General features: G+C 45.3%; 1 long non-coding RNA gene across 1 annotated transcript in view; it reads left to right on the top strand.

The window, feature by feature from the left end:
* The first annotated feature begins 308 nt into the window (after positions 1 to 308).
* Positions 309 to 13180, top strand: part of LOC127059422 (uncharacterized) — a 76812-nt gene continuing 63940 nt past the window's right edge. Inside the window, exon 1 of the long non-coding RNA XR_007777188.1 lies at positions 309 to 608. This is a non-coding gene — a long non-coding RNA (uncharacterized LOC127059422). The remainder of the gene's footprint in view (positions 609 to 13180) is intronic.

Raw genomic sequence — 13180 nt, 5'->3', positions numbered from 1 at the left:
TTGCATTTTGCAATGCTTTAGCTCCAAGTCCAGCATTCCACTTCCCAGCCTCTGCTGTCAGCATGGCCCAAAGCAAAGGGGTGGATGAGGGAGAGAAATAATGCACAAAGGAGAATTCTCTGAATTCCTTTGCTGCAGTGGGTGCTGTGAACCTCCCTGGGATGTGTTACAGGGGTGGTTTTGATCACTTTGTATGTGTGTCTCCCTCCTGGCCACAGAGCTCCTGGCAACCAAAGGAGTTTCCCATTTCTTGGCAGGGGAATGAGTAATTGCTGAAGCGTAACATCTCACTAGTGGCATCTGGGAGATTCTGGTCTGTCATGTGTAGTACCAATGCAAAAATGTTTTCTGTGCTTTTGCCATATCCAATTATTTGGTGAATGGGGGAGTTGATTATTGGGGCTGTAAATGTGTCCTGATCCTCTGAGACCCATTGCCGAGCAGGAGTGTTCCCTCTGAGGGGAGCAGGCTCCCAGGCGTGGGGCAGGACTGTCACAGCAGCCCTCAGCACAGCCGTGAGTGGCCATTTCCAAAGGAGCCGAGCAGCGATTCCAGAAGCAGCTCCAGATGGCAGGAGAAGAAAGGAGGCCCCAGCCTGTCTGCACGTGGTAGGTGACAAAGTTCCTCAGCTACTGAGATGTGTGTATATTATATATATGTTTTAATTTTCAGGAATGCTGATTCTTATCTGGTGGTTTGTACGATATATCACTTGTTTGTGTAAATAGATTTTTACCTACTCCAAGCATTACCCTGGCAAAGGGCTTAAAAAATTGCAGGAGACAGGAATGGAGAGGAAAGCATAACCTTTAACCAGAGCATAAAGAAATAATGGATGTGGAATTTTTTTTTGTTTTCATCTGTAATGAATGTACAGTATTTTTCTCCATTACTAGCTGTTGGCTGTGGAAGTGAAAATATAGAGGCTGGCGAGGCAAGGCCATAGAAATGAGGAAATACCAGTACATAAACCCATTTGCACTAAAATATTACACTTGTCTAGAAGATAAGTAACACTGTGTGTTAGTAGTGGTAGCAGAGTGATGGTTTGCTATCAGACCTCATAATTTATCCCACGCAGAGTATTGCCTGTGGAGTAAGGGCTTGATAGATCCTCTCAGCCATCCTGGTGTAGCAGGAATCAAGGTTTTGTGTTTCACTATTAACTCAGTGGATCAAGGAAGGGAAGCCAGAAAGCAGATTTGATAATTAATTTGCTGGGTGTGCACTTTATTATTGCTGAAAATCTGTGTGGCTTAGTCCACCTGAGAATTGTGTGGTCTCCAAGTGACTAACAACATGTGCCTGCTTGCTCCAGGGGAGCTGGTATGTTCAAAAAATTAGTATTTGAAGAATTTTCAAGAGTCTCTCCTTGGGGCTTGTAGGGTGGGCAGCTCAGCCACATCTGAGATGGGTGTTCAAAGAAGGTGGGCCCAGGGTTTCAGTTTTATTGTCTGTGCTCTCTGTTTCTCTAAGTGGTTTGTGTCAGTGTTCTTTGGGCTCAAAGGAATGTTGCTGAGCATGTTACAGGTTGTTAAAAGTGAGTTTGATACTGTTGTAGGGCAAGAGATCACTGACTAGTGGGGTTAGCCTTCAGCCAGTGCTGCGTGGCCATTTGGAGCTGGTGGTTCAGCCACAGGCTGTTAAACAATTTTAAGCAGGCCTATCTTCAAAGCTTGTAAAACTAACATTTAATGAAGTGAAACACAGATCAATTGTAAATTTTGTGCAGCGGCTCAGCTGTATTGATTGCAAGGTTCAAAGACTTTCAGTATGGCCCTATTAAACACCTATAATGTTAGGGTTGAAATGATGCTTGTCAAATGCTAACAAGGCTGAAAATAATTCCTGCTTTTCAATAATCTGCTGCTTCCCGGTCAGCAGGGAGGAGTGGGAACTGTTTGGTCACATAGCAGTTGCTCCTGGGTCAGTCTGGGCTGGAAGAAAAGGGAGCTCTGTGCTGGTGCAGCAGCAAAGGCAGCACTGCAGCACCCGTGGCTGCTGAGCGTGCAGGAGCGGGAGCTCTCCCTCAGCACTCCCACTGTGCAACTCTTGTCTGCCTTTCCCCGAGGGGATTTTGGTTGTTCCACGTGGACAGGGCTAAACCTGGGCTAAGTGTGACAGCCAGGGAACAGTTTGGCCCCTCCATGCCTGGGGTGCTGTGGGTGGATGGGCACGGTGGCCCCGGGCACGGAGCTGTGTCTGCCACAGCGGCTGCTTGGCTGAGCCGCTGGGAGTGTAATTTAGCTGTACTTGGCTTTGGCACGCTCAGAGCTGGATCCTGGCTCCAGCCCGGTCCCCTGGTGAGAGGTCTGTAATTTGTAACCACTCAAGGATGCCGGCGGCTTTTCCTCTGCTCCATGGATCTGTGCCAGACTCTGCGGGCTTGGCTGAGCCGTGCCCCCTCCTGCCCAGCAGCGGGATGGGAATGGGGAGATGTATGATCAGGCAGGCAGTACGGCACAAAGAAAATCAATACAGATCAACTGAAGGGTTTAATCCTGCCTTGTAATAACTCCTTATCTCCCCATGCCCCATATTCGTTACAGTGTGGTGTGACTGAACGCTGCTCACTTGCAAATCAGAATGTCCCCATGCGATGTAGTGACTACAAATGTGTACACACCCACCCACCAGGAATGCACCCCTTGCTGTGAGAATGGGGGGTGTGCATGGAAACAAACCCTGGCAGCTTCCAGGGCGAGTACAGCAAGGCTGGGCCTTGGGGAGAGAACAGTCTGGGTGCTGTGTTTAACCCCGACAGCTCCTCTCCCGGTCAGCTGACGTCCCACACTTCACACCTGGGTAGGAAAGGCTGTTCTGTAAAACAGCAGCTCCCTCTCCTGCATGTATTCTGACCACAGCAATTAGAAACATAGCACACCAGGGAACTGCAAAATATAGAATGGCCTGAAGGGATGAGCTTATGTTTCCTGGATTTTTTTTTGGTGATTTCCCCACCCCTACCTGAAAATTTAAAGGTCAGGTGTCCAAACTACCTCAGAAAGAGGAAAAGGGATTACTGCTTCTGTCACTGTAGTATAAAGAATAGGAGTAAGGAAATTTCATTGGGAAATAAAGGATCATTGACTCAAAATGAGGTTTTGCCAGCCTGTGGTGGATAAAGCTCCTCCCTCCTTAGGTCTGGGCTAAGGAGGCGGAAGCAATGCTGAACTAAGGGAGTGTAGGGGCTTGAGCAGAGCAGGATGCTGGTCCTAAACTGGACTTCTGAGAAGGGAGGCTTTGCTGGGGCCCTGCCCCGCCCTTCCCTGGCTGGGCCCACAGTGCTGTGGGACATCACAGCTCCTCTATAGGCAATCCTGCCTTTAGGAAATTCTTTCCCTTTAGGAAATGCACAAAGAGCGAGCGCTTTAATTCCTGGATGCCTTTATTCAGAATGAGTTGCTGTTACTGCTGCAATAACACAAATTTTGCTTCTGCATAATATATTATTTATTTAAAGAAGGCTGAATGAAAGAGCTCCCTCACTCCCTGTCTGTGGTATGCAAATGTCTAGGGAGGGTTTGGTGCTTGCTTCAACAGCTCACGCTCCTAAAGACTTGACATCTTGTTTATATTGCCTAAATGGATACATGCTATTTCCGGGAGCTGCTGTTGGGCTTTTATGACAGTCTTCACACACAGTTTCATTTTTAGCCTAGGAGAGGTCACAGCGTTTTGCCGACTCAAAGTACCTGACACTGACAAGAGGAAGCAAATTTCATTAAATAAAAAAGGGGTCAGCACTGCACAGGCTGATTATTTATAAATAGTGCCACCAGTCAATACCTGATGGTTTATTGGACTTAATGAAACTCCTGTAGCCAAATGTGTATTTTAAGAAGGCATTTGACCTTGGGCATCTCTCCTGCTGAGGGGATGCTGTCTGCTGTGTCAGTGGTTCAGAATCAATAACCTCCAGCACTGTCCTGTGGAGAGCTCGTGTACTTAAGGGTGATATTGTAAAATGTGACAATATTCTGCTGACGAATGACTCGATACCCATATCCCTCTGGGGAAGGGTGGGCAGGGTTATGTGGTGACTCTAAAAATGCATTGATAATGAATGAAGAAAAATTCTGCTGGGGATGCCACTTTATCCATTTAGCACTTGGAGCTGCTGCCCTTGTGTCAGCCTTTGCCAACGCTGTCCATGGGGGTCTGAGTGAAACCTGTTTGCTGCTGTGATTCACAAATTCCATGAGACTTTTTAGAGGTCTGGAATTAAAACTTTGCTATTCTCCTGCTTTTAATTATGGTAGCAGGGTGATAGCCCTATATGCAGAAATTATGCTTGTCCTGTACACAAAAATCAGTGCCCAAGTATCACTTTAAGGGCTGGCTGGATGTTTCAGGCTGTTGTCTATGGATAGTTTAGGGGTGAACATCAGGAAGGGAGAAGAGCTGCCTGATGCTAGAGTAAGTGGAGATAAACTGGCAGTGGCTGCATTTATTGTATCAGTTGGAAGAGAATCTCAAGCTAGAAAAATTGTCTGCCTGTAAAGGCCAAAGCAAAAAGTGGAAGTTCCTTTTAGGTAAGACAGTTAATTCACATAAGGGGATGTACATTGGTGGACTGATGGATTTGTTGCCTTGCAAAGGGCTTTTTGAAATATTTAAAGCTCCAGACTAACTGAGATGTTGCACATAGAGGAGCTTCTGTGCACAGCAGGTTGTTGGCTCTACTTAATGGACCGGGCTGAGCTTGGATTTTCTGGGTTCCTGAGTTTGGAACTGGGGTGTAGATGGAAGATGAGGTACTCTATACACTTAGTGTGAAATACATGTTGGAAGATGTGTAGCCTTTCACCAGGATAATACTGTAATACTGTTACTTCCCTGGAAACATCTCTAGCATGGCTCCAAACCTCTGGCTGTGGAAACACTCAATGTGTCTCCTGTTTGATGCAGGCTGACAGGAAGAGAAGCAATAAATGCAAATGTACACATAGAGGTGTAATTGCAATTTTCCAAAATAACTTTTTTAATAACATCTTTTAAATACTTTATGTATCAAAGAGCTCAGTGGGTCTCTTCTTAATATACAGTGTGATTAATTCAAATGAGAAAAAACAGTCATGCAGACAGGCTTTTCAGCTAATGAACAGGATGCATAAAATATGCTCTGCCTCACTAAGGTATTATTGTCATCTGACATTTTTGGGAACTCCCATGGAATTTATTTTATGCTAACTTCTGGTAGTGCTGATGGAGTGGGTGAATTATTGCCTGTTTGTCTTGAGACTTGAGCTAATCCTCTGTGCAGATTTTTGGAAGTTTCTTTTGCACAGTTTTGAGTTAGGCGCATTACTAAGAGACTTGCACACAGGAAAGGTTGTCCCAGCAGCACGGGCAAAAGAGACACATCGCTGTGGGTTAAGGCAGGAGACTTGTAAGTCCCATTTTCTGTGCTAGTAAGAGTTAGAAGCTGTTGCTTGTTTTAGTCCCTTGTTCGTTATCTGTGTAATGTTTTTTAAATATGTTCTGGGCCTTGCCTGGTTGCTAAACCTGAATGGATCTCAATGGCACCTTCTAGATGGGAAGTGAAAGGGGCTTTGTGATGATCAGTAGCTCCTTTCTGGCAGAGGCTGGGGTGTCTCCAAACAGAGCTCCCAGAACACTGCCTCTGTGAAATGCTGTGTGCTTCGGTCTTTCAAAGCAAAATGTTCCTGAATGAAGGGGAATCAAGTGTCCTTAACATGTACTTTAAGTAATCTTTTGGCAAATATGGTTCTAGTCCAGAGTGAATATTTTCCAGGATTTGGGTATGGGGTCATACATGAGTGTCCCTCATCTCTTTCAGAAATTTGATATGATTGAATGCATCGCTGTGCTGAAATAACAGTTTGCAGGGTAAACTTAACATATGTAAAACCTCAACTTCCCAGCCTGAACAATGAATGTTTTTGGGAAAATATCTTGAAGGGAAATTCCCTAATAAAGTCTAGTTGATGGTTTTCTTCAGTGAGCTTTGATGTTGTTTGAATGTGTGTGTCTGTCCTGGACGATGTGCAGGGCATCTCCCAGTATTCTCTACCTGAAATATCAGTAAAGCTCATCTAGCAGGGAGTCCTTCATTTCCCTTGCTCAATCAAAAAGCAGATTTTGCTCTCTAGCTTCTAAAGTTATCTTATTACAGAAGAGATTTTCTGCTCTGAAAGAAAGAGGCAGAAGAAAACAGAAGAGGAGTTGCTAAAGAGATAAATGACAGGCTCAGCCTTAAACCCTGAACTTGCAATTTATTTGCAGCAAATGTTCCGGGAGCACTAAGGACATCTGTTTCAAGTTATTCCCAAAGCAACCTGCTTATTCAGCTGCAGACATCCCCACCTGCTCCTCTAATGAGCTTGGATCTCACGTATTCCATGTTCCTTCCTTTGAACCTGGGCAGAGCTGTCTGAAGCAGGGGAGCATTTCCTAAAATTCAGCATCGAGAGAGCTCTCTGCATATGTGCTGTTGGAGTCTCCCCGACTCCCACACTCCTGGAGTTGTGATGGCTAAATTAGGCATTAGTGTACATGCTCCTAATGTAGGATGTTGTGTGTGAAACTGGAGCAGTTTTGAGGCTGGTGAGGGGTTTGGGATCTGGCCTTGAAGACGGAATTTTTCAGTGTGATCCTTTTCTAATGCACTGCTGCCATTTGACATTTACCATTGACTGCTTATGCAAACTAAGGGGTAGCAGAAAGATACTGATTTCTATTTTTTTTCCCTCCCTGTACTTTAATTTTACAAAGTAAATACCAGAAAGAACTGCTTTGCAGGTGCTTTTTAGCACAGTGAGCACAACGCTTGGGGAATGCAGCTGGAACTCTTGGCCAAGGCTGCAGAGTCACTGTGTTTCAAAATGCATATGACTTTGGTGGATGCTCTGGACTAAGGGCTCACAGCCTGCAGAGTGGGAAAGGTGCTCCAAAGTGGTGCAGTCGTCTGCTCAGGCAGCCTTCTTTGGGAGGAAGGGAATGCCCTTGAAACTTTACAGAAGGGACAGAGCCTGCTCCGAGTCCCCTGCTCTGAAGGTGTCCGTGGCAGTGTGGAGCCTGCCTTGCTTTGGAGGCTGGGGGTTGAGAGTGGTGTTCTATTGTACCTGAACATTCTGAGCTGGCTTCTTGTGACCTGTACAGAGCACAGTAAATTGGGCAGCAGGTGAGACAAAGAATGGCTTTTGCAGACTCCCAGGGAAAGATTCCTGCTTGGCTAGAAGTGCCCCTGGGAGCCTCACTGTGTGTCCTTCCTTAAACTGTGCTATTTTTTGCTCTCCCTACAGTCAGATACACATTGTCAGACACAGATCCCCTCTTTCAGGAGGGATCTTTGGTGCCTGTTTTGTGCTGAGCATTGTCATTAATGAGCCATTTTCTTGGTGTGATGTCTCTTACCTTATTTCAGCCACTGTTTCCTGGGCTAGTCTTGGCAGGAGAGGACAGGTCTCTGATGGATTCCCAGGAGGGTTCTGGGAAGGGTCCATTAGGATGGGAGCAACAGTGAAGGAAAAGGAGTGAAAAACGGTGATGTGCTGGCACCTGCCAGTAAATATTCTCAAATCATTTAAAGAATTTGATAGACTCAGTGCACCAAACTTTCCAGCTGCCTTTCCAGCAGCAAATGATGTGTTCTGCCCCTAAAGCCATAATCCATGGATGTGTGTGGGGAGCAGTGGGCAGCCCCAGCCCTAAGCCAGGGGGCTCTGGAGCACGTGGCTGGATTCAGGCACAGGGTGAGGCAGTCCAGTGGAGTTGAGGGAACCACTTTGCTATTGTCTGTACAGTAGTGTAAAGGTGAGTTAGGTGTGAACTGGGAGATGGGATGGGAGTGTCCAACAGTGATGGTGTTGTCTGTAGTCACGGACCAGGAAGAGAATTTGTGGAACTGTGAAAATGGCTGCTCAGTGCCATCCCAAATATCAAAGCCTATGGAGGAGACAGATTTACTCTCCAGATCAAATAATCTTCCTGCTTTTGTCATCCTGAGCAAAGACTCTTGTTCTCTGTTGTTTTTTCATTTCAAATGAAAAACATTTTTCAGAGGATCAGGGTGAATATCAACAGCTTTTTGATTCCAACAGAATCCTGGGTGTGAGACTGGGATGTGCTGTGGTGCTGGTGGCAACCAGTTCTGGGTGTGGTGGCTGGGGGCACCAGAACTGCTTTAGCAGCTTTATTTGTGTCTCTGCTCCCCTGTCAGGAGCTCTGGGTCACACTAGTGAGCCCTGTCACATGCCATGTGATCTTTTCTGTGTGAATTCCAAAAGCTTTGGCAGGGAGTAGAGGATTTTTAGAAAGCTTCTACATCCATGCTGGGTTGAAGGAGTCTGTGGGAGTCTCTGTAACAGGAAATTGTGTCTGCATGTTGGACCTGACTGGATGAAACCTTATGGCAGTGGCAGATTGAAGGATGTGTGAAAAAAAATATCATCTGCAAAAAGCAACTAAAAATTGCATAGAATGAAAGGGGATCTGCAAGTGTTTCAGTGCACCAAGGGAGTCATCTCTATCATAGCAGTGATAGTCAGGTCCTCTCTGCTGCTGTCTCCCAGGAGCAGCAGATCCAGAGAACAGAGCTGTGACTTTCTCTGTTGGAGTGAGCAGGAGCAAATTGCCCCTTTGTCCACAAGAAAAAAACAACTGGCACTGGTGTTTGCCTGTTGCACAGAGCTCAGCACTTGGATTGTCTCGAACTGCAGGCTTTCCATTTGTATAAAAGCATCTCATGGTAATTAGTTTTATTGGGTTTGGCCAGCTGCCAGGTAAAAAGCTGGATAACACAGCATTGGCATGGTGCTCCACAGGTCCAGACATGCTCCATTTCCAGTAGCTTTTGGAGTCTTTAGTGACTTGTATTGCACAGTTATTGCATATCCTGAATCAGTGGAGGCAGCACAGTACATATCCAAGTGCCCTTTGCAATGCTCAGTATTAACATTTATGGTATTTAAGTTGCTATATAGGTAGAAGCAGGCTTAATGATTTTCTCTTTGTGAATGGGGTGGATTTTTCCTGGTTTTGGCAGTTAGGCTTGCTGGGGCAGAAAAATAGATGAGAGCATGGAATTACAACAGGCTGTAAACTCAGTTTAGCACCAACTATATATACTTATATTTAAGAAATGACAATAATAGCTGAAAACTATGGCATGATAGAAAAAAATGTGGCTCTTCCCTGGAAGAATGCCTTTGCTATTTGTAGCCAATTTCACATGCTTAGTAACTTAGTTTTACATTGATTTCTGTAAAAGGTACTGTAGCTCATGAGGTGGCATTTAGCACATTAAATGGAGTAAAGAGGAGAGTGGCCCCTCATAGGGCACTCAGGGCCCTGACATCTCTTCACTGGGACTGTGAGGAGTGGGAGGCTGTTAAAAGATTCTGCACACCATCAAAACTCACCCCTTTCTTCCCAGAAAAAGCCAAAGCACAAGCACTTGTCTGGAACCTGGAGCTGGTACTTTGACCAGGGCCTGGGACACGCTGCAAGGGGACATCCTTAGGGAACCACTGATCCCTGCTGTGTGTACTGCAGCTCTTCCAGACCAGACCTTTTCCAGACTCACTACTTTTTCCTCCAGTGACAAAAAAATTAAATATGCACAGCAAATGTGAGACCCACTAGCACTGATCCCAGCGGGGGGGCACCAAAGAAAGATGAATAGCAAATCAACAGAGTGGGATGTGACTGGGTCGTGTTCCTTCCTTCTGAATGGCCAAACAGTTTATTCACTCCTCATTCAGAAATTAAAATGGGGTGTCTTCAAAGAAATGCAGTCCATTGTGCCTTAGGAATTTGTTCCCTTGTGTTGCTCCCTAGCCTTGGCTGTAAATGTGGCATTAACTCTGATGGGTGGCTGCAGGTTCACAGCCTGTGGGACAGGACAGTGCCCCCTGTGCCTCCTGGTGCCCCAGCACCTCCCAGCCAGCACCCAGCAGCCAGGTGTGGCAGAGGCAAAGGTCACCTTGTGCCCATTTAATCACAGGACAAGCTGTAGGATTCTGTCTCATTTAAAACCATTCATTAACTCTGGTGATATCTTCACCATTGTCTCTACCAGGCAACAGATTTGTCTCCAAGTCTTCCTTTAGGAACAACAGAGTTCTTGATACCTCAGCAGATATCAGCTTTGTTTAAGCACTGTGATAACTGACTGTAAGGGGCTGATTTAATTCCTGTAATATTCATGTTAATAACAATAACTTTTGTGAAACCTATTTAAAGTCTGCAATGGTAGTTTAAAACAAAGGTCATATGCACCATTCCCCATTCCATAACCATCAAGTTAGTAATTTTTGATGGGTACAATAAATGATGTTTTCATCCCTGGGCAGATCACAGAATCAAAACAGGTTCCTATTTCATTCAGAGTTTAACACCTGCAGTGAAATGCTCTTCTGGCTGAAACAGGTGTTCCCAACAGAGGGAAGGTTTGCTGTTTAAACTGCATTCAGCCAATACTGTGGGTGTCTGCCAATGGACAGCAACCCATAATCTATATATAAATTAAACAAAACCCCTTCATGACAAGAATATTATTAAAGCTGCAAAGTCAGATGCTCTGAGGTGAAGAAATGCCAGCATCAAAGTTTCCTGGGTGACCTCAGTTTGTCCTCTCCTTTGGTCGTGCACATGCATAATGATGCAGTTTGTAATTATACAGCCAGAAGTTACTCCTTTTTAAATGCCATATCCCCATATTCAGCCCCTGAAATGCCCTTGCTCCTGGGGCTGTGCAGTGCTGGGGCCTTGGCTCTGCACTGTTGTTACCTGAACTAAAAAGGTGACTTAGGGAACAGTCCCACACTTATGCCCTGGAGGAGAACATGCTGGGCTGTTGTCCTGTGCATTCTGCTGCATTTTCAGCATCCTCTTTAAGCCAGTGTTGCCACACTGTGGATGAGGTGTGAGAATGGGGCTCCACACCTGCAAGGGTGCGGTCAGAAATGGCCTGTGGGCTTTGCATACAACACAGTAAGGAAAAGTTATGCTGGAAATCTTTGAGGAGTTTCTCCTGGTGTTCTGGAGCTCGGTGTCTGGGAGCATATGTGTGCCTGGTGGGATTTTAAGCTCATTTGGAAATAGTGTTTGTGCTTTTTAGGGCAATGTACTTCCTGGGGAATTTGGAGCATCGTTCTGGCAAGAACAAAGAGGACAAGTTTCTCCTGTCTTCTGCTCCAGCATTTTAAACTTCTTTCTGCATACTTCAGATCCTAGGCACCTAAAAGATTATTTTGAAAAACATTTAGAGTATCACATTTATATTGTGATGATTCATGTACAGTGATATTTGCAACTCTCAGAATGACCTAACTGGGTATGATTTCATACCTCCTTTGACAGACTTAGCAGCACTGCAGCTACAGGCTCTGATAGTGGCTGCAGATCTCACTGGCCACTCCAGCAGATCCATCCCTCCCTGATCTGCTGCTTTTGTGCCCAAATCCCTGCCAAGGCATGGAGAGCTCTCAGCATGGCTGGAATGAGCTCAGCCTCCACAACTGAGTGTGTGAGGGGCCATGTCTGCCACCTGAGGTAGCTCAGCTGGCTCCAGCTTGCTCCTGAGCTCGTGGCTGTGCCTTAAGCCTCTGCCAGCAGCGCCTTCCATTTCCAAGTGCATGAAACTGGGACTGCTCCATGTGAGTCTGCCATGCTTCAGCCAGAGTTTCCAGCAGTGCTGAGGGCAGGAGATCAGCTGGAGATCAAGGCTGTGCTGTGTCCTCAGTTTATCTTTTCTGTCTGAATTGTCTCCCTTTTTGTTCTGTGTCCTCTCTTCTCCCTGTTAGCTGTGAGGGATGACTTTGTAACTCTGTGCTGCTGGGGCAGGGGATGTCTCAGCAGGTCCTGCTTGTGCAGGACCCACCTGCCTGTGACACAGGGACCAGTGTCTGCAAGGGTTTGTGATCTCTCTGAAATCAGAGTACAATATGCATATTGAAACAGGAGAGGACAACTCAGGCACAGAAAATGGACAGGAAATCAGCTTTTCTTTATTAACTCTTCATCTGCTCTGACTCTCACATTGTCTGTGCACAGTTGTCTCTTGTTTTGAATTTATTTGTTGTATTGTCAACAAAGGGGGAAAAGCCCTCAGTTTTATTCAGCATGGGATTTTTTGATAGAGGTGTTAGAGATGATAGATCAGTACTAAATTTCTAGAACAAATGTGTAGATTTACACATGAAAAGTTCAATTGTTTTCTTTTTAAATAGAAGGTTTTATTTAATACTTGAGTTTACTCTTGCTTCAGAAGGCAGAGGAAATCCTGGTACAAGGCCAGAGACAGGGAGTCATAACAGAAGTTAAACTGAAATTAGACATGAAAGAATTTGTTTTTTAATCTTTTGCCTCTGGAGCCTTAGAGAATGATGTGAAGGCACCACAAAAGGGGAAATTCAGCCTCATTGGAAAACATTTTATTCCTCTGAGACAGAAGGGAAAGTCTGAGCAGAAATATTTTTAAGAGTGTCAGTCTTTCTCTCTCTGATCAGACTGTGCAAACCCAGCACTTCTAGTTTGGTGTGGGAGTTACTCTGCAGTTGTAAGCCTCTGGCAACTGTTGGCCCAAATATCAGCAGACACTCCATCAAACCCCTTGAAGACATAGGGGGAAAAAGAGAAATTTATTTACAAGTTTATTCCTTGAATAGTCCCCATACAACAAATTTAGCAAGGTTGCATCCTGGCATAAGAAGTTTGCAACAACTTCAGATTTTTGAAGTTTGCAGAATTGGAGCAAAAATGTGAGGGTTTGCAGATCAAAGTGAGTGGCACTCACCTTCTGGGTCTGCTCTGTCTGGAGGTTTTCCTCAGCTCTTAGTGGGGCTGTGTGAATTATCCTTCCAATGTGTTTCTGTAAAGGAAATATCATTCCCAGAGGCAGGATCAAGCTGCTAAAGGTTGTTCAAAGAAAAAATAGCACTGGTTTTATTTACAGAGACAAAGCTTAGCCCATGAGGTCTGTAGCATCAGCCTGCCTTTATCCCTGTGGTCACAGCTGGGAGCAGGGGTGTGCAGGCAGAGTGGGAAAGGACTTGGACTGGTGTTAGGTGTTTGCTGTTATTCCATTTGGCTTTGCTCACAGGGGGCTGTAATCTTGTAAGCCTCTGTTTCAGACAGAAATCCAAAATATGGAAGGACATGCCTAAATTGCAGAGATCTGAAAACTCATGTGGAGCTTTGCTTTTCCAAACTC

Source organism: Serinus canaria, chromosome 3 (assembly GCF_022539315.1).
Source record: "Serinus canaria isolate serCan28SL12 chromosome 3, serCan2020, whole genome shotgun sequence".
Classification (NCBI taxonomy): domain Eukaryota; kingdom Metazoa; phylum Chordata; class Aves; order Passeriformes; family Fringillidae; genus Serinus; species Serinus canaria.
The sequence above is the reverse complement of the archived record's forward strand: the minus strand, read 5'-3'. Positions and strand labels throughout refer to the sequence as shown.